This window comes from Marmota monax, unplaced genomic scaffold, assembly GCF_021218885.2.
Source record: "Marmota monax isolate L192 unplaced genomic scaffold, Marmota_monax_Labrador192_F-V1.1 WCK01_AAM20220418_F8-fsc00235, whole genome shotgun sequence".
NCBI classification, from domain to species: Eukaryota; Metazoa; Chordata; class Mammalia; order Rodentia; family Sciuridae; genus Marmota; species Marmota monax.
The window spans coordinates 1,970,482-1,994,265 of record NW_026693185.1 but is presented as its reverse complement, the minus strand read 5'-3'; the positions used below and the strand labels follow the sequence as shown (position 1 = coordinate 1,994,265).

Below are 23,784 nucleotides of genomic sequence, written 5' to 3'. Positions count from 1 at the left end.
ATGCTGTGGAAGTGTGGGGGTGACCATAGGCAAAGGCAGGTCCTGTGGGTCTGGGGCTTGGCCCTCATGAGGACACCGCCCTACTGGCCGGCTTGTCATCCATGTTCCAGGTGGGACAAGTGAGGGTGTGTAAGCGTGGGCAGGGGGTGGCCAGAGTGAAAGGGGAGATGGTGGTAACTTGGCTTTCGAGGGTCGTGAGGCTGAGTCAGGGAGGCAGGGCAGCGTCAGACGGCAAAAGGATGATGTCCCGGGCCCAGACTTAACGGGACCTGGAGAGCTTTTCCACACATCCAGAAATGTGCCGGCCCAGTGACGTGGGGGCTCCAGCCTTTCAGGCCGAGGCGATGAGGGCCTCTGTAGGTCCATGTTGATGAGGGCCTCTGTAGGTCCATGTCGATGAGGGCCTCTGTAGGTCCATGTCGATGAGGGCCTCTGTAGGTCCATGTCCATGAGGGCCTCTGTAGGTCCATGTCCATGAGGGCCTCTGTAGGTCCATGTCGATGAGGGCCTCTGTAGGTCCATGTTGATGAGGGCCTCTGTAGGTCCATGTCCATGAGGGCCTCTGTAGGTCCATGTTGATGAGGGCCTCTGTAGGTTCAGTTGATGAGGGCCTCTGTAGGTCCATGTCGATGAGGGCCTATAGGTCCATGTCGATGAGGGCCTATAGGTCCAGTTGATGAGGGCCTCTGTAGGTCCAGTTGATGAGGGTCCCTGTAGGTCCAGTTGATGAGGGCCTCTGTAGTCCTTCCCAGTTCACGGCACATGTGGGGCTCGTCCCACAGCACCTGAAGTGTTTCCTCCGCAGCCTGTTGGTGCTGGTGCTGAGTCAGCACCGCGGAGCCATTTCTTTATTGCAGATTCTTTTAAAAATGCACTTGGAGAGCTGGGTATTTAAAGAAATTCTGCAGGGTGTGGGCACACGTGGCTTTTCCTACCTTTTAAGCTCTTATCCATGGTGCTCCGTGGAGCTGGCCTTACCGGGTGTCGGGAATGAGCCATAGCCTCCGGGGCTGTCACTTCTCCTCCCTGGGGCCCTCGCTGGGCAGCTGTGAGGTCCAGGACTTGGGGTAGTGAACATGAAGTCAGGGCTGGTCTCTGTCCTCAAGAAGTGGGGAGACAAGACAAGTGGACCGGTGTCACAGCCACCCGACCCCTGGCTTCCTGGGTGCTGGCCACAGGAGGCAGCTCCGTGGCTGCTGGAGGCCTCTGGGCTGAGCTGATCTCAGCTGGGCTCTCTTGCTGTCTGCTTCAGTGTGGATATCAGGTGTCCCCAAGCTCATCAGTGCAGCAGTACTCAGAGGTGAAAGAAGGGAGCCGTGACCTGTCATCCATCTTGGTGTGAACGCACTGGTGGTCACTGCGGGCAGGAGGGGACTGGCTGGAGGGGTGGCCCCAAGGGCTTCCTGGATGGGGGGACATCGCCCCTGCTGCCCCTCCCACCCCACCCGCTCCCTGGTGGCTTTGTCCTGAGCTGCTTTCCTCCTCCACATCATCCCCCAGGACCTGCGGCCTCACCCTGGGCTGAGCATGGAGCTGGCCGTCTGTGCAGGAGACCTCTGAGGCCTTGGGCGCCGTCTACACTTTCCCTCCCCCACATCCTTCTTGGGTGTTTGGGTCACAGTGATGAGGAAGCTCACAGGACATTCAGCATCAAGATGCTGGCTTGGCTGTGTTGCTGTCATTAAGTGACCCCCCCCCCACTCCATTAAGGATGGAGGCTGGCCAAGGTGAGGTCCCTGATCCCATCTTCCCCGTGAACCTCTCTGGTCCCCGTCATTGTCACACTCCTGCTCTTCACTTCGGTGTCATGACAGGGAGGTTCCTCTTCCCCTGGGAACAGGTCCCCGCCCCTCCAGAACCTTCCCTCTGCACCCCAGCCGGCCCAGCGGTCCATTCCTCTCCCTGTCCCCTGTGCTGTCACGGGCTCCCCTCACACCTGGGATGGTGCCCGGGGTCTCCTGACTCACGAGGCATCTCCCCACCCCGCTGTCTGGCGCTCCCCCTGAGGGCTCTTCCCCACTTGGTGCTTCTGAGAATCCGTCCACGCCTCCCTCTGCTCCATCCCTCGTTGCTGCCACACGGTGTTGAACCAGCCCTCGGAGTCACGGGTCTCCTCGGGCCCCCTTCTCTGGTCCTTGCTCCATCCAGGGTTGTTTCCTCCCCTCTTCTGACCCCTGAGCTCGCTGCTCAAGTTCTGTCCTCTCTGCTCTTCTCCATGTGCCAGCCCTTTCCAGACCTCCGTCACCTGTGGCATTGACTCTGCACTCCTGGTGTCCCCAAATGGTGTCTCAGCTCTGACCTCAATCCTAAGATTTTGGCCCCAAGTTGGAACCCCTTGCTAGTGGCTGGGTTGGATGTTCACGCCTATGATCCTAGCCACTTGGGAGGCTGGGGCAGGAGGACCTCTAGCTGGAGGCCAGCCCCAGCAACTTGGGAGACCCTGTCTCAACATAAAAAAGGGCTGGGGTGTAGCCAGTGATGGCTGCACCACCCCCCGTACCAAAACCAAGCCCTTGAGCCTTGGTGTTCCTGCCGCTTCTGGGTACCTGCTCTCCTGCAGTGGCCAGCGTCTCCTAACCCCATCAGTGATCTCCCTGTAACCCAAGGTGGCCTCTGTGTCCCCCTTGACTGTTCTTCCTGGACCCGCCGTGCAGCTGGTCGCCAAGTCCCCGTGTGGTGTCTTCCCCACAGATGTCCCCTTTCACACCCTTCACCCGCCTGGCCCTCACCAATCGGCTATTGTCCCGCCTCCTCCCTCCTGCCTCCCCAGCGCATCTCACAGGTGTGAAAAACGTGGGTTTACACAAGTATCACTCTGGTTTGTCCCTCTTCCCCTTAACCCCTTCAGCCCACAGTCCAGGCCACCCACAGCGTGGCACTGTGTAGGTCCCCTCTCCAGGCTGCCCACAGTGTTGGTCCCCTCTCCAGGCCACCCACAGTGTTGGTCCCCTAACCAGGCCACCCATAGCGTGTCACTACGTTGGTCCCCTATCCAGGCCACCCACAGCATGGCACCATGTTGGTCCCCTGTCCAGGCCGCCCACAGTGTTGGTCCCCTGTCCAGGCCACCCACAGTGTGGCACCGTGTTGGTCCCCTATTGCTGCCTGGGCCAGATGCTGCACACTGAGTGGCCACAGACGGTGCAGGCGCAGTGCCCACGTTCTGAGGTGCGGTGGGAGGAGGGTCTGCCTGGGTGAATCCAGATGGGCGGGTGCCGCCTCCTGCAGGGGCAGGTGCTGGGGGGACCCGTCCCTCACCTCCTGGAGGGGCTGCCCCCCTTCCTCCAGCTCGGGCACCTCCAACTTGCCCTCTGACCCTCCTGCTCCTCTTCCATCTTCTAAGAGCCTGGGGATTGCACTGGCTGCCTGGATAATGCAGGCAGAGCACTGTCACCTGTGAGAGTCTCTGCAGAGTCCCTTGGCCACATGAGGTGACATATTTGAGGTCTGGGGACAGGACACAGATACCCTGGAGGGGTTGTGTTTCTGTGGACACAGCACGCAGCCTCCCCAGGGTCCTTTTCCCTTTCTCTCAATAATATCTTTTGTGCTGGACAAATAATAACATTGGGCAGTGGGAGCGGCAGCCGGCGTTCATGAGGGCCTGCTGGCCGCCGCGTGTGACCTCGGTACACTCACGCGGTTGGCATCAGTTATCACAGTCCCAGGTCACAGATGAGGAAGCGGGTTCTGGGAGGTGCTCCCTAAGGCCATGCGTTCATGGAGACTCGAGTTTTTAAGAAGTAGTTTTATTGAGGCATAATGTGTACGCCATGAGTGCCCAGCTCAGGGAGTTTTTTGAAAGTGTCAAGTTGCATGCTTGTCACCACAGTTCAGTTTTAGAAGTTATCTGTGACCCCAAAAAGGTCCCTAGAGGGAATTCCAGCCCAGTGGGAAACCAGGCCCTTAAAGAAACCGTCATACAATGTGCGAAGCTCTGGTGGTGACTAATGTCCATTAGAGGAGGGCAGGAATGTCGGGGAAGGAAAGACTCAGGAGGTCTTTTGTCCCCTGGGAGCCCCACTTTGCCTCTTTGACCAGTCTAATTAGATGCAGAAAACAGACACAGAGATCATGGTCAGCTCGTGGGCAGGACCACCCTGCACCAGTCACCACAGTGCTGGACCTTCCCATATGAGGGGCTGCAACACAGCATTGAGGATGCTGGCTATGGGCTCTGTCCAGTGTTCCAGAACCTGTTTGGAACTGTTCCAGCCTGTGTGAGCTGAAACTGGTCCTGGGAGGACCGTAGTGGAAATGACAGCAGGGACTGTGAGGGTGAAGTCACTCAGGAGAGGACCCGGGCCCTGCACAGAGCATTCGCCAGGCTGAGCAAAACCATCAACATGGCACCCGGGCCTAGCTGGGGGACTGGCCAAGGGGAGTGGTCATGCTGCCACTGCTCTTACGGTTTTGATCTAGAACCTTCCAAAGGCTCCTGGTCTGAGGGTCAGGCTCCAGGGCAGCAGTGCCCAGAGGAGAGGCTTTGGGGAGGTGAGGGGGACACGAGGCCCTGACCCCCTCAGTGGATCAATCCATGATGGGTTTGCAGCTGCAAGGACTAGTGGGAGTGGTGGACGCTGGCACGTGGGGCCTAGTTAAAGGGAGTGGGTCCTTGGGTGTGTGACCCTGGGGACTCAGTCTTGTCCCCTCCGCCCCCTCTGCTTCCTGGCTGCCATGAGGTCAACAGTGTCCTCCTCTACACCCTTCTACTGGGAAGCTCTGCTCACCTTGGGCCAGAGCAGCGGGGCCAGCTGATCATGGGCCTCTGAAGCTGTGACCAGAGCGAGGCCTCCTCCTCACAGGTGACTTTCTCAGGCATTTGTCACAGTGACAGAACACCCACTGACACGTCTTCCTAGTGGTGCAGAACGTTGACCTCTTCCTTTTCTCTATGTGGTGGGAAAACGTGGGTGACGATGTGACCTCTGTCCCAGCCACGTAAGCCTGGAAAGAGCTTGCTGTTGAGGTGACCTGAGCTGCGAGGTGACTGCTGAGCAGGGCCACCTCATATGGCTTGTCTCCCTCCTGCCCCTTTCTGCACTTCAGAGGGGAGGACACTGAGGCCAGAGGAGGGAAGAGAAGGGGCCCCGGCCTGTGTTAGGGGCTGCCCCAGGACTCCGGGCACCGAATGTGTCCACGTGGAGGCCGGCGGTGCCCTCTTTTTGCAGAGAGGACACTGTGGCTCTGTGAAGACTCTCGGCTGCGTGGACGGTCCGCGCGGCTCTTTCTTCCCGCACAGCCCTGGTCACAGTGTCAAGTGTGCCCGTGACGCCGTGGGTGCTTGCCGAGTACAGCAGCTGAGCTTGGTTTTCTTCAAAGGACGCGTGGAGGTGGGGAGCACCAGGGTGGGTGGCATTCTACGCCCTTTCAGAGTAGGTCTGCAAACCACCGGGGCAGCACCGAGGGCCTCGCTCTAAAATAGAACGCACGCCGAGTGACGTCCAGACGGAGCTCTGAGTGATCTTCCTGTCCAGCCGCTTGTCTTTGGCACAGAAAATGGAAAGTGGCCTGTTTCACCGACTGGCTGCTGCTTTTGCAGAGGGATCATGGTCCACAGGGCCAAAATGCCCGCTGGCTTCTTTGGAAGTGGCCCTTTTTGGGGTGCCCTTTCCCCCATCCCAGGGCCTAGTAAGTGCCACTTGAGGGTCATGTCGGAGGAACAGCCCAGGCAGCAGGTGGGTGGACATAGGCCCACTGGACATCCCCTGGACCTCGGGTGTGTCCTGCCGGCTCAGCTAAGAGCCCAGGGCCAAGTGACAGAGGCGTCCCCTGATAGGACAGGCACATCAGAGTGGACGGCTGCTTCTGGTCACAACTTTGTTCCCTTCCCGCGAGGCACCATGTGGGGCCTGGGAGAGGCCGAGTTCAGATGAGGATGGGGACGTCCTCCTGTTGTTGAGCAGCAGAACCAGGTCTTCCTCCTGCTCTCTGGGTCCACCCTAAGCATGAGCAGTGGCTGTGGGCTGACATGTCCATCAGAGAACTGTCCCTCGGGACCACGCAGAGCCCGCAGCTCTGCTCCTCTGGCTGGGCCCCTGGTTCTGGACTCACAGCTGAGGTCCCTTCCTCTTTTTGCCTCCTCTGTGGACGTGCAAGGCCATCCCCCACGCTCTCGTCTGGGGTCAGCGTGCACATCTCTGCCAGTTTCCGATCCAGCTCAGCTCTGCTGCCTGGGGTGGCCCTCTCCCTCCCCTCGGCCTGACCGCAGCCCACCATATGGTGTCCAGTGGGTGCCTGACTCCTCCTTCCTGGAAAGCCGCCCGTCTCCTTGTGCCTTGCTGCCCCCGTCCTCCCTGCCCATGTCCACTGCTGACTCTCTGCTGGGAGCCTGGGGCTCACCCCAGCAGAGCCTCCTGGGTTCCCCCCGTGCTTCCCGGCCTTGCGGCCTGCGAGTGGCCATGCCAAGCCAGGTCCCGAGGGAGCGTGGGAGGTCAGCACTGGCTCCTCCAGACTGGGCCTCCACGTGGGGGAGCAGAGGCTGTTCCGAGAAGGGCACCCAGACCCACAGGGGCATCTCCTTCATGGGCTGGCTGCGTGCTGGGCTTTCCTGTTCAGAGGGCTCAATGGAGCCTGACCCAGCAGAGGGTGTGATGCCTCCCCCTTGGCCGACCTGCCGCCCGGGTGAACTGCAGCCTGGTGGGTGCATCTTGCCATTGGCAGAGTCGTCAGAAAGACGTGCTTGGCATTCGGTGGCCACAGTGCTAGTGCTTCGTCCTGTGGGAGGGTGGGGTGGGTGGGACACTGGGGGAGAGTGGAGGGGTGGCCCTAGCTGGGGCTTCCTTTGTCAGGGCCGGCACGAATGTGCCACCAGCTGGGCTTTCTAGTCCTTGTGCCCCTGACTTGCAGGGAGGAGGAATTCCTGTGTGTTGGGAGTCGTGGTCTTGGTTTTTCTGCTGGCGTCTGGTGGGAAGTAGAGATGCCTCCCAGAGGCAGCAGTGGCCGGTGCCCTTCCCCTTGGAACCAGCTTTGATGGGGTGTCCACCGCGTGCCCGGCTCCCCTCAGCTCTGCTGCAGGAAGGGGTGAAGGTACGAACGAGAAGGCACAGGAATGGGAAGTGAGCCCTCAGCTGCTGCCTCTGAGGACCTGCTGTCCAGGGAAGGACAGGAAGACTGGGAAGGCGTGAGTCCCCACGTCCACAGGGGCAGTGGGCAGCGTGGCCCATCGCCCTGCTCAGGCTCACTCACGAGCCCTGAGTGAGCCGGGTGCCAGCCGTGGCCACAGCTGCAATCCCAGCTGCTGGGGAGGCTGAGGCAGGGGATCGCAAGCTCAAAGCCAGCCTGGGAATGTAGTGAGACCTGCGGCCACTTAGTGAGACCTTGTCTCGGGGTAAAAAATACAAAGGACTGGGTCTTTCTTTTTTAAAATGTTTTATTGTTTTGTGGTCCTGGGGCTGGAACCCAGGGCCTCTTGTGTGCTAGGCGAGTGCTCACCCACTGAGCGACACCCTGTTCCGCCCCTGTGTCCTGGGGACAGACAAATGGATTAGGAAAACCTGGTGCATACGCATGCACCGGCCTTCTGCTCAGCGGTGAAGAGGAATGAGGCCGTGGCATTTGCTGGAGAATGGATGGAACGGGAACGTTGTGCTAAGGGAGATGACTAGTCCTAGAAGGTCAAGGCCAAAGGTTTCCCCTCACAGCTGGAAGCCAGAGCAGGGAAAGGAGAAGGGGTGGGGTCAGGTCGCATCGAACAGAGGGAGGTCAGTGGGGTGGGTGAAGGAGGCTGGGGGGAGGGACAGGAGGATGGAGGAAGTGCAGGGTGGAAGTGGCAGAATCACGCTGGGCACAAACTAACACGCCCTAGGGAATTTCACCTTAGGAGCATCTGTGAGTAGGAGGAAGACCCATAGGGGAGAAAAAGATGGATTGGGGCTGGAGAACTCGCCTCTCCCTGAGAGCCTGGGTTCCCTCCCAGCAGGCGTGTGCACACACGCGTGCACATGCACACATACCAAAAAATACCCACAACCAAGGAAGCATGAAATCCCCATCCTCTTCCCATACCTAGTGGAAGTTGGTCTCTCCAGTGGAACTGCGGCTGCTTTTCATTGTTTGTGAGGCGGATGGTAAGAACTCAGCTGCCCGAGTGTCCCCTTCCTGCCAGAGCTATCAGGAGTCCCAGTGTGAAATCCAGTTCCAGTTGTCACGATTAAACCACTCCCCAGAGTCTGGCAGCAGCTGCTTCTCTGCCCCCTGCTCCCTTGCTCTCCTCTCATTTCTAATTATTCTCCTTTGGGTGGGTTTAGTTTGACGGGGAGGCAAGTCTTTGAAGCCTTTGGGAGGAGCCGGAGGGTAGAAGCCGTATGAGATTTTCTGGCCCGTTCCGCCTCCGACATGCTCCTGCTCCTTCCTGCACTCACTTCCCCTTGGATGTCCTGCTCCAGGTTACATAATTCATTTTACATTCAGAAAATAAACTCCTTGTCTTGGTCGGACTCACTACAGTGCTGAGCGGGGGGCAGGGAGCTGACTCGGGTCCCATTCTGCACCCACAGGTTAATGGGGGGTCTGAGGGATCAGGGTTCAGCAGAAAGCACCCGCCATCCGTCGGGTTTCATTTATGTCCCCTTCTCTTGCCGGCTGTCCCATTTCCTTCTCAGTGTCCCTGATCCTAAGCAGTGCTGTGGTGAGCTGCCCGAGGAGAACATTCTGCCTGTGTCTGTGGTTATTTTTTAAAACCTAGAACTTGTACACGTGGAAGCATCTTTTAGGGCTCTCATCACAGATTGCCAGCCCGCTTCCCTGAGGGGTCATCTTCATTTCCCCTCCACCAACCCACAGAATGAAACGCGTGTGAAAATCCCCATTTCACACTCTCTCACCAGTACTGGTGGATGGTGTTAGGGATGGTGGCCAACTGCTAGTTGGAAAAAGCACTGGTTTTTTGCTTTACAGTTATCACTAGTGGGGCTGAATGAGTTCTTTCTTTATGGGTTTGGTCCAGGGTCTCCCTGCGTTCTTGGATGTCATCTGTGTGGTCTGGTTTAGAAGGTGGCTCACCAGGGCCAGGATTTTGATGGACAGTTCCCCATGGAGATTTCTCCACCCCACACAAGACCCTCTCTTATGTGTAGTCTCCTTTTACGGGAGAGTTAGGCCAGGGTGTACCACACATTGCCCCTCTGAATTCCACTGGACTCAGACGTTCAGGGGACTCTTAAATGAAAGGCATTAGGTTTAACTGCCGGTAGCCACTGGCTGTCATCTGGGAGGGGTTTGTCATGTTCTGCTCGCGGTCAGACGGTAGAATGACTGAAGTTGATCAAGAGACGGAAGGTCCGGAGCTCATGGGGTGAATTCATACTCAGCAGAGGCACACTCCCTCCGAGCCCAGAGTGGGCAGACCCGGGCTGGGTGCAGAGTACCGCCCGTGACTCCTGCCACCCTGCTCACTGACTCTCTCCACCACTCCCGAGCCAGGGTCCTACCCACTTGGGACTTGTGCTGGGTTGGGATGGGCAAGATGGCAACCACCCTGAAGATGCCCACGTCCCAGTCCCCGGGCACTGTGCGCACATTACGTTATGTGGCAAGGGGCATCAGGTTGCAGGTGGAATTGAGGCCGAAGTCCCTGGCTTCAGGACGAGGAAGTTATCCTGGACTGTCCAGTGGGCTCAGTATAATCACAGGTGTCCTTAGAAGCAAGACGGGGAGGGTGGGGAGAACCAGGACCCAGGGGACAAAGGCTGAGAAAGACTCCAGCGTCATGTGGCTTTGAAGACAGAAGGGGCCAGGAGCCGAGGGGCGCAGGCAGCTTCTGGAAGCTGGAGAGGTGAGGAGGACTCTTTGGCACCTCCAGTGGACCCGGCCCAGCCAGCACCTTGGCTGTAGCTCAGCGAGGTCCATTTCATCACCTGAGTTCCAGAACCTACGAGTGATTTTCTAGCGTTCAGTGAACCAGTTTGTCATGGATTTCTTAGCAGCAGCAGCAGCAGGAAATCAATATCTGCCCTGAGCCCTTCTGAAAGATTTCCCCTCAGAGGCCCTGGACCCTCATGCTGCGTCCCTGGGGGACTGTCTCCCTGGGGATCATGGACACAAGAGAGCCTCAGAGGCTGGGGAGTGACCCACGGCTAGTTCTGATTTGGGAGGTGACTATTGGGATCTCTGAGTTTGTCAGCTGGGCCTTTCTGGAGGCAGATTTGAGATCAGGTGAGCCCTGGCCTCTGACCTCACTGGGCCCTCAGGTGCAGGAAGGCTGGCCTCCCTGTGACCCAGCAGTGCAGGAAGAGCTGGGGTGTGCTAGCTCTTCTCCTCCTGTCCTGCCACCCGGTCTGGAAGGACCAAGCCCAGGCAGGAGGCGGGTGAGCAGGCAGGCTCAGCGGCCACAGAGCTGTGGCTAGCATGGCAGTGCGTCCTCTCTGAGTGGCTGTCTCTGTCCCCCACCTCCTCTTTCCCTAGGATTCTGTTCTCCAAATGTCTTAGCACATAAGCTTTATTTTTTCTTTCCCCAAACAACTTTATTGTAGTGCAACCTATTAAAGTAATTTCATGTCATAAAATTCGCAGCATTTGTGCCACCATCACCCAAACCCAAGTTTAGAACATTTCCATCACCCCCAAAACACCCCTTGGGCCCATCTGTAGCCCTTCCCGCGCCCTCCCAGCCCCAGGCAAGCGCTAATCTTTCTGCCTCTATGAATTTGCCTCTTCTGGCCCATAAGCTTTTGCCGCAGGCTTTGCCGTTTAGGGAAGGAGGCTGAGATACTCAGCAAATGATCTGGAAAATTCCTTGATCTCCAAGGGCTGCCACAGGGCCTCTCTGTGAGGCAAGATCCACCGTCCCAGGAGCTGGCTGGGCACCGAGGTCAAGGACAGTGTGTTCGCAGCTTCTGGCTATTTTTAATCAGGAAGTGACATGAATTAACAGTTGTGATAACCAGGCGGGATGGAACCTGTCCTCCTGGCTGAGTGACTTCTTCTGGAAGGACCCCCACTTCCTGCGAGCGGTTTTCACTCCGGGCAGAAATCTGTTAACGTTTGATCACAGGCCTGGTGACGGGAGGCAGGGCCGGCAGCAAGGAGGTCCCCAGGGCAAGGCTTTCTTGGGGTCCTGTCATGACGTTTTATTTTCCTGGCTTCCCAGTTGGAAGGTCCCCTGCGGATGCTGTCCATGCTCAGGGCCACCCATGGGCAGTTGGGCTGAAGGCTCTGCATCGGGCTGGCTCCATGCCACCCTCTCTGGTAGGGTCTTATAGCCGCATGCTCAGTGTGCTGACCCCTGCGTGGGACTGGAGAGATGAGGGATCCTGGAGTAGTCCGTGGGCACCCTCCTGGGCCCTTTCTGTCGGGCAGCTCCGCCCCTCTGTGGTCTTTAAGGAGAAAAGGGCATCTGAAGTGTCCACAGCCAGACGCCTGGGAGCCATTACAGAGAGTTGTTGGTCCAGGCCTCTGTTGGGTCAGGTGTGAGATCACAGGTAGAGCAGCCCATGAGCCTTTGACGGGGGCCAGAAAACGACCGGGGGTGCTTTCCATCGTCCCCTCCTGGCCGCCCCTCAACCACACCATCGTGTCTTTGTTTTTGAGATGTAGAAAGTGGCGCAGCAACTGGGTGGCAGAAGGTTACTTCAAGCCCAGGCCTGACCCTGGGTGCCCGGCAGTGTAGGCCACCGAAGGCACAGAGGGCCTCCCTCTGCAGAGCGTTCAGACAGGTGCTAACGTTAGAGTGTCAGTTCTTCTGCTGCTCAGTCCAGCCCTGCCGTGGACTCCCGGGCTCACCTTTGCTGTCCGCGTGCTACCCTGGGGCGCACTGAGGTGCAGGGGTCGGTCAGCTTGCTCGGGTCAGGACACACAGGAGAGGCTCTTGTCCAGTCCCTCCTGGGTGCTGAGGTGGAAGGGGACGTGGGGCTCTGCAGGGTGCAGGTGATGTGGAGTTGGGTGCAGTTGTGATTGGCAGGGCCACTGGAGGGGCGCCTCAGGCAGAAGGAGGTGCTACAGCAAGGCAGGGGTGTGCCGTCAGCGTGTGGATCTGGGGAGCGTCCCGGGCAGGGCGTGTTGGGAGTGGGCACCCGAGGTCTGGAGGGGCGAGGGGGCCAGGGACGGCTGGAGCCAGGGCCAGGGACAGCTCTAGCTGGGGCCAGGAGCCTTTGGGAAGATCTCATCAGAGATATCATGATTAAATTTTCATTTTAGAAAGGTTACTCGGACAGCTAAAACCTCTTAACATGGTGATTTATTCCTCGCATTCGGCAGGACTCCCCGGGGACAGGGTGCACAGAGGGGAGTCTTACTATTGTGGGGACGGCGGCAGGAGCAGTGCGGGTGCACCCAGCACTCAGGGTGAGGGAGGGCTGGCTGCCGGGCGTGGGGAGAGGGCAGGTGCTGGGAACCTCACGGGCCTGCGGTGTTCTCAGTGGGCCAAAGGGGAGCTGGTGCTGGGCTGGAAGGAGGTGGCTGGGGAGGGCAGGTGTCCTCGGAGGTGAGGGGCTCAGGTGGGCTCTACGGGGACACCCTCCTTTGACTTTGGTTTTAATTTTGTTGTTTAGAATGTCTTACTGAAGAAAGGTACCTGGAGCTATTAATATAATATTAATTATATTAATGCACAGAGAGAGTTTTTACAAAGTGGCTCCCGACCAGCAGCTGGCTTGGGATCAGAACCTGGGCCTCGAGACACTGCTGGATCAGAGAACCCAGGCTTCGAAAAGCCACAGGGGCAAGATGGACAAACCCGCAGAGGTCAAGTTCTTGGGGTGGGGGAGTAATTGCCAGGGTAGGGCCTTTCCTGCTGTAGAGCCAGGCTGTTCCTGGAGCGAAGCAGCGTGGATATTCTTGGAACCTCACAGAAGGATTTCAGTCTCACTGAGCAGCAGGCACGGGTTTGTTAGAAGAGTTAGGGAAAGGGTAGAGAGGACGCTCTGGGGAGAGGGCCAGTGGGTCCTCTCGGAGAGCAGAGGAGGGCGTGTCCCCCCCTCCGTCTTAATGGGATCCTGGGGAAGGTCCCAGAGAGTCCCACCCAGGTCCCCCTCGTGACTTTGGACGGACAGCAGGATTGCATCAGAGTTCAAGTCCCCCCTGGCCTGGTCTCACACCTGGAGGGGAGATTTCACTTTTAGGAAGAGCAGGATCCAAGCAGCTCGGGGCTGACTGCTTTCAGTTGAGACTTGTTCTTACAGACTGTAGGGTCGGGGTGGGGCTTTGCTTTTGATCATCCTGTCTCCCCGAGCCCTGCAGTCTGCTCTCTGTAAAGGTCACAAAAGCCCCTTTTGGGGTAATTTGTGCTGTCTTATTGGCCTGGAAGAGCCTTTGGGTCTTCATTTCTCCTACAGGTAGCAGGTTTGCTGAAGAATGCAGCAAATTGCCCTTCAGAAGAGGGCTCTGGGGTCAGCATGGGAGGGCTTGGGCTTCAGAATTTCCCTTTCGGCCCGTTTCTGCTGCAGATGACTGATGGTTACCTGTTGTTTTTAAGGTGGTGGGAATGTTCTGACATTGACCAAGGTCGTGAAGCCTAGGAGGGAGGGAGGGAGGGAGGGGAGAACAGGGCCAGAGCCTGGATGTGACACCTTCCGGTCCCTGGTCCCTGGTCCCTCCCCACTGTGTGCTTTCCCTTCTGGTTTTGCATTTTATGTAAAAGGAGCCCAATGGCCTATTGTGTCTGGCTTATTTAGCTCAGAGTTATAATTGCGATTTTCATCTGTATTATACGCCTCATTTGGCTTTTTTAAGAATTGTTTTTTTCCCCATTTCAAATTAATTCGCACCCATAAAGTTCAGATAAGTAAAAAGAAGGAAGAAAGGTCACCCAGCATTCCACCACCCAGGTGGAGCCCCCGTTAACACAGGTGTGGTTTTAACACTCTTTTTACTCCGTGTGTGAACTTGTGCCCAGTTGCTGGTAGAAGACGGGTCTCTGGTTTTCACAGTCTCTGTGGTGCGGTGGTCCCTTGGCGCTGCGGTCCCCTCTCAGGCGGGCTTCAGTGCTATTTTATTCATATTTAGTTTTAAAAATATATTCTGATCTATTTAGAATTATGGTTAAAAATAACACACAGATGGATTATGAACCACATTTATTAGAAGCCACCAGTGTAAAAATTCACATAGCTCGGTTAATTTGTAATTACATAAGCTTAAAGATAACTTTCCTCCTATAATCTCTGATTAATTTAAGAATGTTATAAGAATATGTGACTTTTAAATTTGGTTACCATTTTTATCAAGGTGAGTCACAATTTTTTTTCAATAAAAATTAAAATGAGGCTAGGTCCAGTGTCCCACACCTGTAATCCCACTGACTTGGGAGGCTGGGGCAGGAGGATCACAAATTCAAGGCCAGCCTCAGCAATATAATGAGACTTTGTCTCAAAAAAAAAAAAAAAGAAAAGAAAAGAAAAGGGGATGGGGATGGGAATGTAGCACAGTGGTAATGAGCTCTAGGTTTCAGCCCCCAGTACCCCCCCCCCACCAAATTGAAATAAAAGAATGTCATCTGAGATTTTTATTAAATGGGAAATTTTATCTATACTTCTCCATTTAAGATCAAAATTTCTGTTTAAAAACCCTCATTGTTTTATTGATTGATTTTGCAAGAAGCAAGTTTTATAAACAGAACTTAAAAACAAGTGGATAATAATGAAATACTGGAGTTGCACAAAGATTTTATAAGAAAGATTTGTGTCTAAAATCTTTGAAACCGATAGTCCATCTACAATCACATGGACTTAAGAAAAACGACTTTTTTTTTACCATAAGGTAATATGTATATATGTGTTTGTTATAAAATATGAAAAATGAAGGAAAAGAAGACAGAGATGAAAATCGCCCAGGGTCCCACCTGTTGTCCTTGAGCTTCCCCCAGCAGATGCTGGATTTCGAGGTTTTGGAAGTACGGAGGGGCCTCTGGCCAGGTCTCTGTTTTTGACAGGGGGAGACTTGAAGATGAGAAAACAACCTGGATTGTTTGAGCTACCTGCAAATACTTTAAAAACCCAGAGCCTGCTGGTGAGGCAGGAGGGGGACAGGAGTTGGATGTCAGGGTGCAGCAGAGGACAGCCGAGGGAGGCTGGACAGGAGTCACCTGCTGCCCGCACATCCAGGGGTCAGGGGAGCAGCCCCAACCCCAGACTGGAGAGGCTGAGGCCAGCGTGGCCGAGCAGTGGGGAGGGAGCTGGAGAGGGGCCAGCTGGGCATGATGCCATGCTCAGGCTCGAGTGCGAGTTGGGTGGTTCCTTAGAGTCTGTCCTGTGTATTTTGATGTTTTAACCTGTATGTTGGTGTTAGATGGAGATGATGCAGGAACCGTCTCAAGAGCTGTTCTGGTCATTATGATTTTAACTAGAGCTTTATAGTTACACACAGTCGTTGGGTTCATCCTGGACAATCATATGCTCATGGAAATCGGTTTCTGTGGATGATACCCCCTTTCTCCATCCTCCCTCTCCCTCCTCTACTCTGTTAGATCTCCCTTTGCTTGCCCATTGATTGGTTCTTTATTAATCTTATCCTTCCCTCCCCCTTTCCTGTATTTTACTCTAGTTTCTGCAGATGAGAGAAAACACTCAACCTTGGAGTTTCTGAGTTTGGCTGATTTCGCTGAGCAGGATATTCTGCATTTCCACCCATTTACTGGCAAACACCATGATTTCATTCTTTTTCCGTGGCTGAGTGGAACTCCGTTGCGTGTGTATATTCATACATACCATAATTTCTCAATCCACTCATCTGTTATTTATTGATGGGCACCTGGGTTGGTTTCCTAATTCAGCTATTGTGAATTGTGCTGCTGTAAACATGGATGTGGCTGGGTCCCCGGAGGTGCCAATTCTAGATCTCTTGGGAAGAAACCCAGGAGTGGGGCAGCTGGGTCAGATGGTGGTTCCGTCCCTGTTGTCGAGGCGCCTCCATCCTGCTTTCCAGTGTGGTTGTGCTAATGTGCTGTCCACCACTCGGGGACGAGTGTGCCTTTCCCCGCCACCTGACCTGTGTTGACTGTTGTGATCATTGTCAGTCCAACTGGAGTGAGATGAAATCTTAGTGTGTTTTTGATTTGCGTTTCCCTGATGGCTAGAGGTGATGAACATTTTTTCACGTATTTGAGAAGTTTCTGATTAGTTCTTTTGCCTATTTATTGATTGGGTTATTTGGGGGTTTTTTTGTTTTTTGTTTTTTTTTTGGTGTTGAGTTTTTTGAGTTCTTTGTATATTCTGGGTATTAACCCCCGTAGCTGGCCATTTTCTCCCATCCCGTAGGCTCTCTTCGCATTCTCTTAAGCACGTCCTTTTGCAGTGCAGAAGCTCTTTGGTGTGATGCCCTCCCACCTACTGAGTCTTAGTTTCATTTCTCCAGCTTTTGGTGTCTTGTTGAGGAAGTCGGCCCCAGTCTCTAGATGACCCTAGGTGACCCTGGGTTTTCTCCGGGCGGTTTCGGGCTTTCTGGTCTAATTCCTAAATCTCCAGTCCACGTCAGTTTGGGTTTTGTGCAGGGGGAGAGATGGGGATCTGGTTTTGTAACGAGTTTTCGAAGCACCACTTATTGAAAAGGCTGTCCAAAAGCTTTTCACTGGTGACACAAAGCGCGAACTAAGGCCAGAGGGTTGTGCCTTGGGTTGGTGGCTGGTCTTCATTTTTTCCAGGAATGTGGGGCCTGAGTTCCCTTGACATGGTTCCAGGGATGCCGACTCCAGCCTCCCCGTGCCCAGGTGGCCCAGGGCTCGCCCAGGGATAAGTCGGTTCCTGTTGGAGGTGGAAGAAGCAGGGGGAGCCAGACCCTCCCTTTGGAACACAAGACAAATCTGCAGCAGGAAGGGAGACAGACACATTCCACGAGAAGTAAAGAAAGGGCATGTTTAAAAAAAGATTCTTCTTCAAAAACAAAAAACAAGTTGTTGTCGGCATCCGCTGTGGTCCTAAGGAAACCTAAGGAACCTGGGGCTTCCAAGAGAAGAGAGCAGAATACGGGCGAGGGGAGCTTCTCCGCAGAGGCAGTGCGCCAGGAAGACAGGGACAGGGCGGGAAGCAAACCGCGCGGCGAAGACGTGTGGGTTGGAAACAGCCAGAGACAGAATCAGTGCCATAGCGAGTCTCTCCACGGCAGGGGGGACCGTGTGAGAGGAACCTGGACCACAGAGGACAGGTGCTCGAAAGGCGGTCAGCGTGGAGGGCAGCAGCAAACGTCCAGCACACGTGCAATTTCGCTTTTGAAGAAGAGTCTGGAGCAGAGCAGACGGCTGCTGTTCACACCCCACCATGACAGCAGGATTCCCACTGCGTATTTTTGGGAATGTGACAAAATTGTTCTGAAGTTCATTTGGAGAATCAATGGCCAAGAAGAGCCAATTAAGTCATTACCGCAAGAACAGGATGGCGAGTGACCGTCTGTGTCTCAGATGTGAAGTCCCTGCAGGACCTTGGCAGGGGAGGCCGGGGCTCTGCAGGACCTTGGCAGGGGAGGCCAGGGCTCCTGCCACCGGGAAAGCAGTGGAACACAGGAGTGGACCTGGGCCAGCAGCGAGGTGCTCAAGTCAGAGGGAGTCGGTACCTATGGCTGCGAAGACTTGCTCATGTTCAGGAAGAGCATTCTCAGTTTCTTTACTCATGCTAGAAAAAATAAATTGGATTTAAATTAAAAAGTTGAAAATGAGATGTAAATCACCAAGAACTATGAGATATTGAAATGTAGTTGAAATACATTAAAAAAAAAAGACTTGGATTCTTTAACGCCAAAGCTATAACTTACAAAGGAAAATTTTGGTAGGATTGATGTCATAATATTTAAAGCACTGAAAATCAAAACATTGCCAATGAACCCAAAAGCTTAATGACAAACTGAAATAAAAGTATTTTCAATAATTATACATGTTTACTCCTCCTAATCAATAATGTCTTTTGACAGTTGGTGAAAAAAATACTCCTAACATAAACTGGACAATGAATGCTGAACAGGTTTTGTACAAACGGAGGAAAAAAAATCAAAGTGATCAATAAGCTTCAGAAAAGAATGACCAGCTTTGTTAGTAGTAGAATTCAAAATAAAGCAACAGAATGCCAGTTTTCATCCACCACATTGGCAGAGTTGGAGGAAAAAAGTAGATAATCCAGTGTTGGCGGGGTGTGTGCAAATAGTCGTGGTTGGTTTTAATTGGTGAGATTATGAAATGGTAGAACTTGTTGTGAACTTGGGTGGTACATGTAGCAGTTTAAAACGGTGAATTACCACCGCACACAGCAATTTCATTTCTAAGATTTTTTTTTAGTTGTAGATGGACACAATAACCTTTATTTTATTTAGTTATTTTGATGTGGTGCTGAGGATCGAATCCAGAGCCTCATATGTGTGGGGCAAGCGCTCTACCACTGAGCCACAATCTCAGCCCCATTTCTAAGAAATTTTATCTTAAGATGAATTATACTAGTTAAAAAGATGCGTGTAGAAGGATGCTCACTTTACGCTGGGGTAAGGGCGGAAGCAGACTAAGGACATGCCGTCCACCACGTTGGGGGGGGCGTTCTCCAGTGCCTGCACATGTTAGCAATTCCACACACTTGGTCATTTAATCCCTCACTGCATTTGAAGAAACGGGCACAGATTGTGTGATTAGTTTGCCCAACACTGTGTGGCTAAATTCACGGTGGTTCGGGGAGTTGATCTTGGGAAATTTCCCTTCCCGAGCTACCTTTTCAATCACAACATCTCGTAGTGTTAGTGTTTAATGCATGATTCCCATAGTGCCCCAAATGACTGTCCCTGATCAAGGATTATTGAGCTGATCATCAGCTGGTTGTTCATGGGTGGAATGCATTCAGAATCACCGCGCTGAAGGAGTTCTGCTATGGGGACCCTGGGAGCCGAGCTTGCACAACACCAGCAGCAGGAAGACAGCCCACCTGGGGGTTGGGGGTCGGGGGTTGGGGGTCGGGTCGAGGATGGGAGCCTTGCAGGAGCCACGGGGAGCTCCCTGTTCTTGCCGCTCTGTGATTGCAAGGGCTTTCTCCCTGGGCTGGCTTCTGGATTTTCTGGATTGTGCTATGCATGAATTCTGCTTTATAGAAAAAAGTCATTAAGAAACAAAGAAACAAAATCAGACTTCAGGTTGCTTGGCAGCTTTTAAAGAGCCCTTCAGCTTGTGCTGCTGAGGAAGGGAAAGTGAAGCTCTTTGTATTAATTCTCACACAGCCGCGTGAAGACTTGGCTCTTGCAATTGGTGTGGAACAGAGACACCTGGGATCCTCCGGGATGTTGGGAAACCTGGGTGTGGCCTGCAGGGCGTGGGATGCATCCTCGGAGGAGCCCAGCTCCTGGACCTGGGAGTGGGCGGAAGTGGGGGCCTGGGCGAGGTTGCTTGGGTCCTCAGATCCACAGCGACCCTTGCCCCCTGGGTGCTGGCGTGCAGGGACCAGGTCATCAGGAAAGTCCACAAGCCCACATGTCACACGACCTCCTTGTTTGGCATGGACGGGAGGTGACTCTTCCTCAAGTTCTCTGTGGAGTGTGTGTCTAGAGGTGGGGACAGCCGAGATGCTGTCGGACTGCACATCCAAACCCAGGCAAACTCGGGGGCCCTCCTTGGGACTCCTAAACTCCCTCACCTGGGTGGATGGCCTTCTGTGTGTTCTGGAACTTTCTATGGTAGAGGACAGGTCGGGGTCGGTCTGATTTTTTACCCTCGGCACATAGGTCTTTGTGTTCTCTTTGAAAGGTTCAACATCTCCATAGACATTTTGCTGGGACTTTTTCCTCGAGGATGTCTTTTTGTTGACCATGACTTTTCTGAAGATCTCTTCCTTTTTTTCATTAGTTTGTCGTTTTGGTTTGGCTCAATTCTTCTGAAAAATCGATGATCTTTATGTTGGAGTCTTGGTTTTCCACGTCCCCCTGCTCCTGGCCTCTTTGCTCCTGGCCTCTCTGCTGTTCCCCCGTTGCCGGGGAGCGCCTCAATGTGTCCACAGCAGCACTGACCGTGTCTCTCCGGCTGTCTTCCCGTCTTCCCTCCCCTCCGCTCAAACCCATCTGGCCTCTCAGGTCACCTCTGTTCTCTGGCTGTAGACTCTCCCTCTCCCCCCTTGTGCCTTGGGTGTCTTGGAGCAGGTCTCCCTTGGAGCTACAGGGAGATTCAGCGTCTGCAGGGTGGCACTGGCTCCCACTCCTGCCTCTGCTGCCTCCTTGGGCGCTCGTCCTGGCCTGCGGCCTGCCCCTCTCCTGTCTCAGGCCAGAGAAGCACCTCAAGACAGTCGTGGGCACCGTGCCCGGCTGCTGGGCGGGTTCCCTAGCCCCAGCTGCACTCCTTCGCTCCCGGAGACCCGGCCTCAGTGAGGTGAGTGGGCAGAACCCCGCTCAGTGTGGAGGTCGGACCTCGCTCAGGCCGGGCTCTGCCCCGCTGGCTCCCTGACCTTGGACGAAGGATGTGGCAGAGGCTCATTTCTCTGAGCCTGGGTTCAGTTGTCCACACAGAACAAAGCATTTTCGTAAGGATTAAAGGGGATGGTGTGGGCTGCTCCTGGACATGTCGGGAATTAGAAAGCACGTCTCCCGAGAGCCCCCATGGCCAAGCGCTCCTCCGGGGGATTCTCGTGTTTTAGAAGATGAGGGAGGAACGTTCTCGGAGAGGAACGAGGCTCTGAGAGGGCAAGGTGGTGCCCAGGCTGCACCAGAGGGCAAGGTGGCAACCCCAGAGCTCACCCGGGGCTGTCCTGCCTCAGGGCCGGACTCCTAATCACCATGTCACCAAGCATTCCGCTCCAACAGGAGTCACTGCCACTCCTTCACAATTACCAGAAAGACAAGGAGCCGGGCAGGGAGGCCACTGGGGGAGGGAGCCCGCGGTGGTGGAGACGGCAGAGGCCAGCAGGGGCCTCTACAGCCTTCCTGGCTGGCAGCGTAGCTCCACTGGCCAGAGCCAGGGTGCAGGGTGTGTGCCTTCTAGTTGGAGGGTGCGGGGCTCTAGCTAGCTGAGGCGTGGTTTGACTGTTGGCTTAGTTTCCAAGTCCCCTCCTTGAACTTGACCCTTTATGGGGTGATGGACAGTGGCTAGGACCTGCCCTTTGAAGCCTCTGCTGCTTGTTCTTCAGATGGCTCTGGACAGATCCCTCTGTGGGACGCCTTGGAGGGCACACAGGTCATCGAGGGCCTGAGGGAGGCTGGAGGCCTGGATGTCCTTCTCCAGCCCTCTTACACTGTCCCAGGACACCCCGCTGCCTGCTGGACACAGCAGGCCAGAGGCCACAGGGCACTTCTGCCAGCTGGTGTTGTCCCTGCAGAGGCCAAAGTGGCACTTGGTGCCTGAGAGCCCTTCTCTCTCTGGCCGGGTTCCGATGATGATTTCCTCTGTGATCCTGTCTGTTTTCGGGTAGGCTGCGTGCCGGAAGCGTGGCCCGTGGGTTCATTTCAGGGTTGGTGGCAGGCAGGGGACGCGGGTGGGAGGAGCTGACTTGTGCGTTTAGTGCACTTGGAAATCCTGTTCAGGAGACTTTGATGTCGGGACGAAGTGATCCTTGCTTTAGAAATTGCATGTTATTTTAGGAAAAAGCCTGGTACAGTTTGATAACAGTGATGTTTTTATCTAATCTCAGGTAATAAATAAAGCAAGCTACCTGCGATCCTTTGCCAAAATTCAAATGTCAAATTGATTATGTAAAAAGCAGAGGAAGCCAAGCCTTTTACATGAAGGTTTGTATCTTCTCACGGCCATTCATCACCCGGAGGAAAAGGCTGGCCGCACTGGAAGATCTGATTACGGAGGCTGGGCTCCCCTGGCCTTCAGATCACTAGGCTCCCTCTTCCTCTGTTAGCCTCCGAGTGGGGGCTGCGGGCATTAAGAATGCATTACTGAGAAGGACATTGCTATTGAAAAATAATTTAAGAAGAAATTGGAATTTCCCTCTTTGGAAGGCTATAAACAACACAATGTATTTACTTTATCAGGGAGAGGACTAGGCCCCTCCTCTGTAAAGAGGGTTAGGAGTTCATTCAGCACTCACAAAACTTGATTCTACACGAGACCACAAAGCAAAAGACACCAACCTCTTAACTCAGAAACAGTGCCGGCTGTGATCTAATGTAACACAAGTCTAAAGAAACAAGTAGAAAAGAACAAATACAGGAAAACAAATTAGGTACATGAAACAAAGCTAGGTCAGTTCACGTGACGCATGTCCAAACTCCATGCAGAAATTATTCTGGCTCATTTTAAGCCACTGAGCTTATGATTTTTGTTTGTTTTTTGTTTTTTAGCAGCAACAAGAAACTCATACAGACTGAAGTTTGTGGCTCACACTCAACAAAGCTCATGCCCGGCCTTCCTCTGCCCCATGTCCTCTGTGCCCCACTCTTCCTCTTCTCTTGCAGAGTCTGTTTGACTCTGTTCACCTCTCACGCCCTGGAGCTTTGGTGAGGCACCAAGTCCTCTGGGCCATTAACCTACGCAGCCTGTTCTAAGGACTTAACTGGGGCCTTATTATCTGTTTACGCGTCTTCTCTCACACTGGACCATGACCTTGGCCAAAGCAGTGGCTGTTTCTTGGCCATTTCTTGGGCCTGGTTCCTGCTGGGTGAGAGCCACTGAGTTCTTTGTTCAGTGAATGAAGCAAAACGGTGGGAGTGAGGACGCGCACATGGCGATCACCGTAAAGGACGCAGACAGGGAACATGCAGTGGGTGCTGGTCAAGCTTGAATCTTTAAATTAAGAAAATATATATATATTTTAACTAAACACACTTGGAGTTTACAGAAGTAGGTTCTTGACAGAGCAGGACAGGTAAGGACCGAGGACGAATTTATCCTATACCTCGAGTGAAGCTTTCTCCGACGAGACAGACAGCAGGGTGGCAGGAAGCCTCCAGATGTTTAAGGTCTAGAGGAATCCTGTATTTAAAAAAAACTTCTGAAACATGGGCAAATTAGTGTTTTAAATTTGCACTATTAGGCAAACATGATTTTCCATCCAAATATTAATGAATGTGTTTTACAAATAAACAAGTCTCCCTTTTTAACTAAGCAGCATTTTGGAGACTGGCATTCTGCAGAGCAGTGCTGTGGGGAAAATTCCACAGTCGCCTAGTTTGGGCACTGCAGCGCTCTCCAGCTTCTTAAGATTCCCCGCGCACACACAGGCAGCGTCTGGGGGTGCATGCAGCAGAGACCTGCTGAGGTTTCCTTAACCCACCATTTATTCCTCAAAGTGGAGAATAAACCCTTTTTAAAAATCATTGCACATTTAATAACATCTCTCTGAGCAGTTTAAAACATGCTGACATAGGCACAAAAGTCCAAAAGAATTTGCTCGTGGACGTATTTGCTCTGTGTGTTCAGAGTCCCGCATCCCATGCTCTGGCAGGAGGTGGGCGCGGTGACTCATTAATATAGCTCGTCTCATTAGTGTAAGAACAAGACGAAGAATGAGAACAATCTCAGTACCCAGTGATGGGTTGGTAAAGTTCAGCCCTCATTCTTAAATAAAGCCTTATAAATCTAATATACAAATCCTCTTGGAAACCAGAGACCACATGTTCAGCTCCCAGAGAAACAAAACCATTTTCTGATAAAACTGAGAGTGAAGCAAAACCGTCCTATATTATGAATATAATTTTGGAAATTCTGGAACCCAGCAGAAATGGTGCAGCCACTTGGCCCCCAGCATTGTCTCCGTGGACGGGATGCTGGTCCCTCGCTGATGTCTTCATGATGATGCCTGCTGGCTCTTGTCCACGGTGTTGGGTGATGCACATGCACTTTGGAGGCTAGGGTAGTACTGCACTTGAACCCTGGGTGGTCAAATCTTTCTTATCTCAGTGCTCATCGTATAGGGCAGCATCCGAGGGCCATGCTCCACAGTCCGGACAGCAGGAAGA

The 23,784-nt window shown here is 53.8% G+C and overlaps 1 protein-coding gene across 1 annotated transcript in view; it reads left to right on the top strand.

The window, feature by feature from the left end:
• Nucleotides 1-23,784, top strand: part of Caln1 (calneuron 1) — a 278,793-nt gene that overhangs the window by 45,093 nt on the left and 209,916 nt on the right. The window lies entirely within an intron of this gene.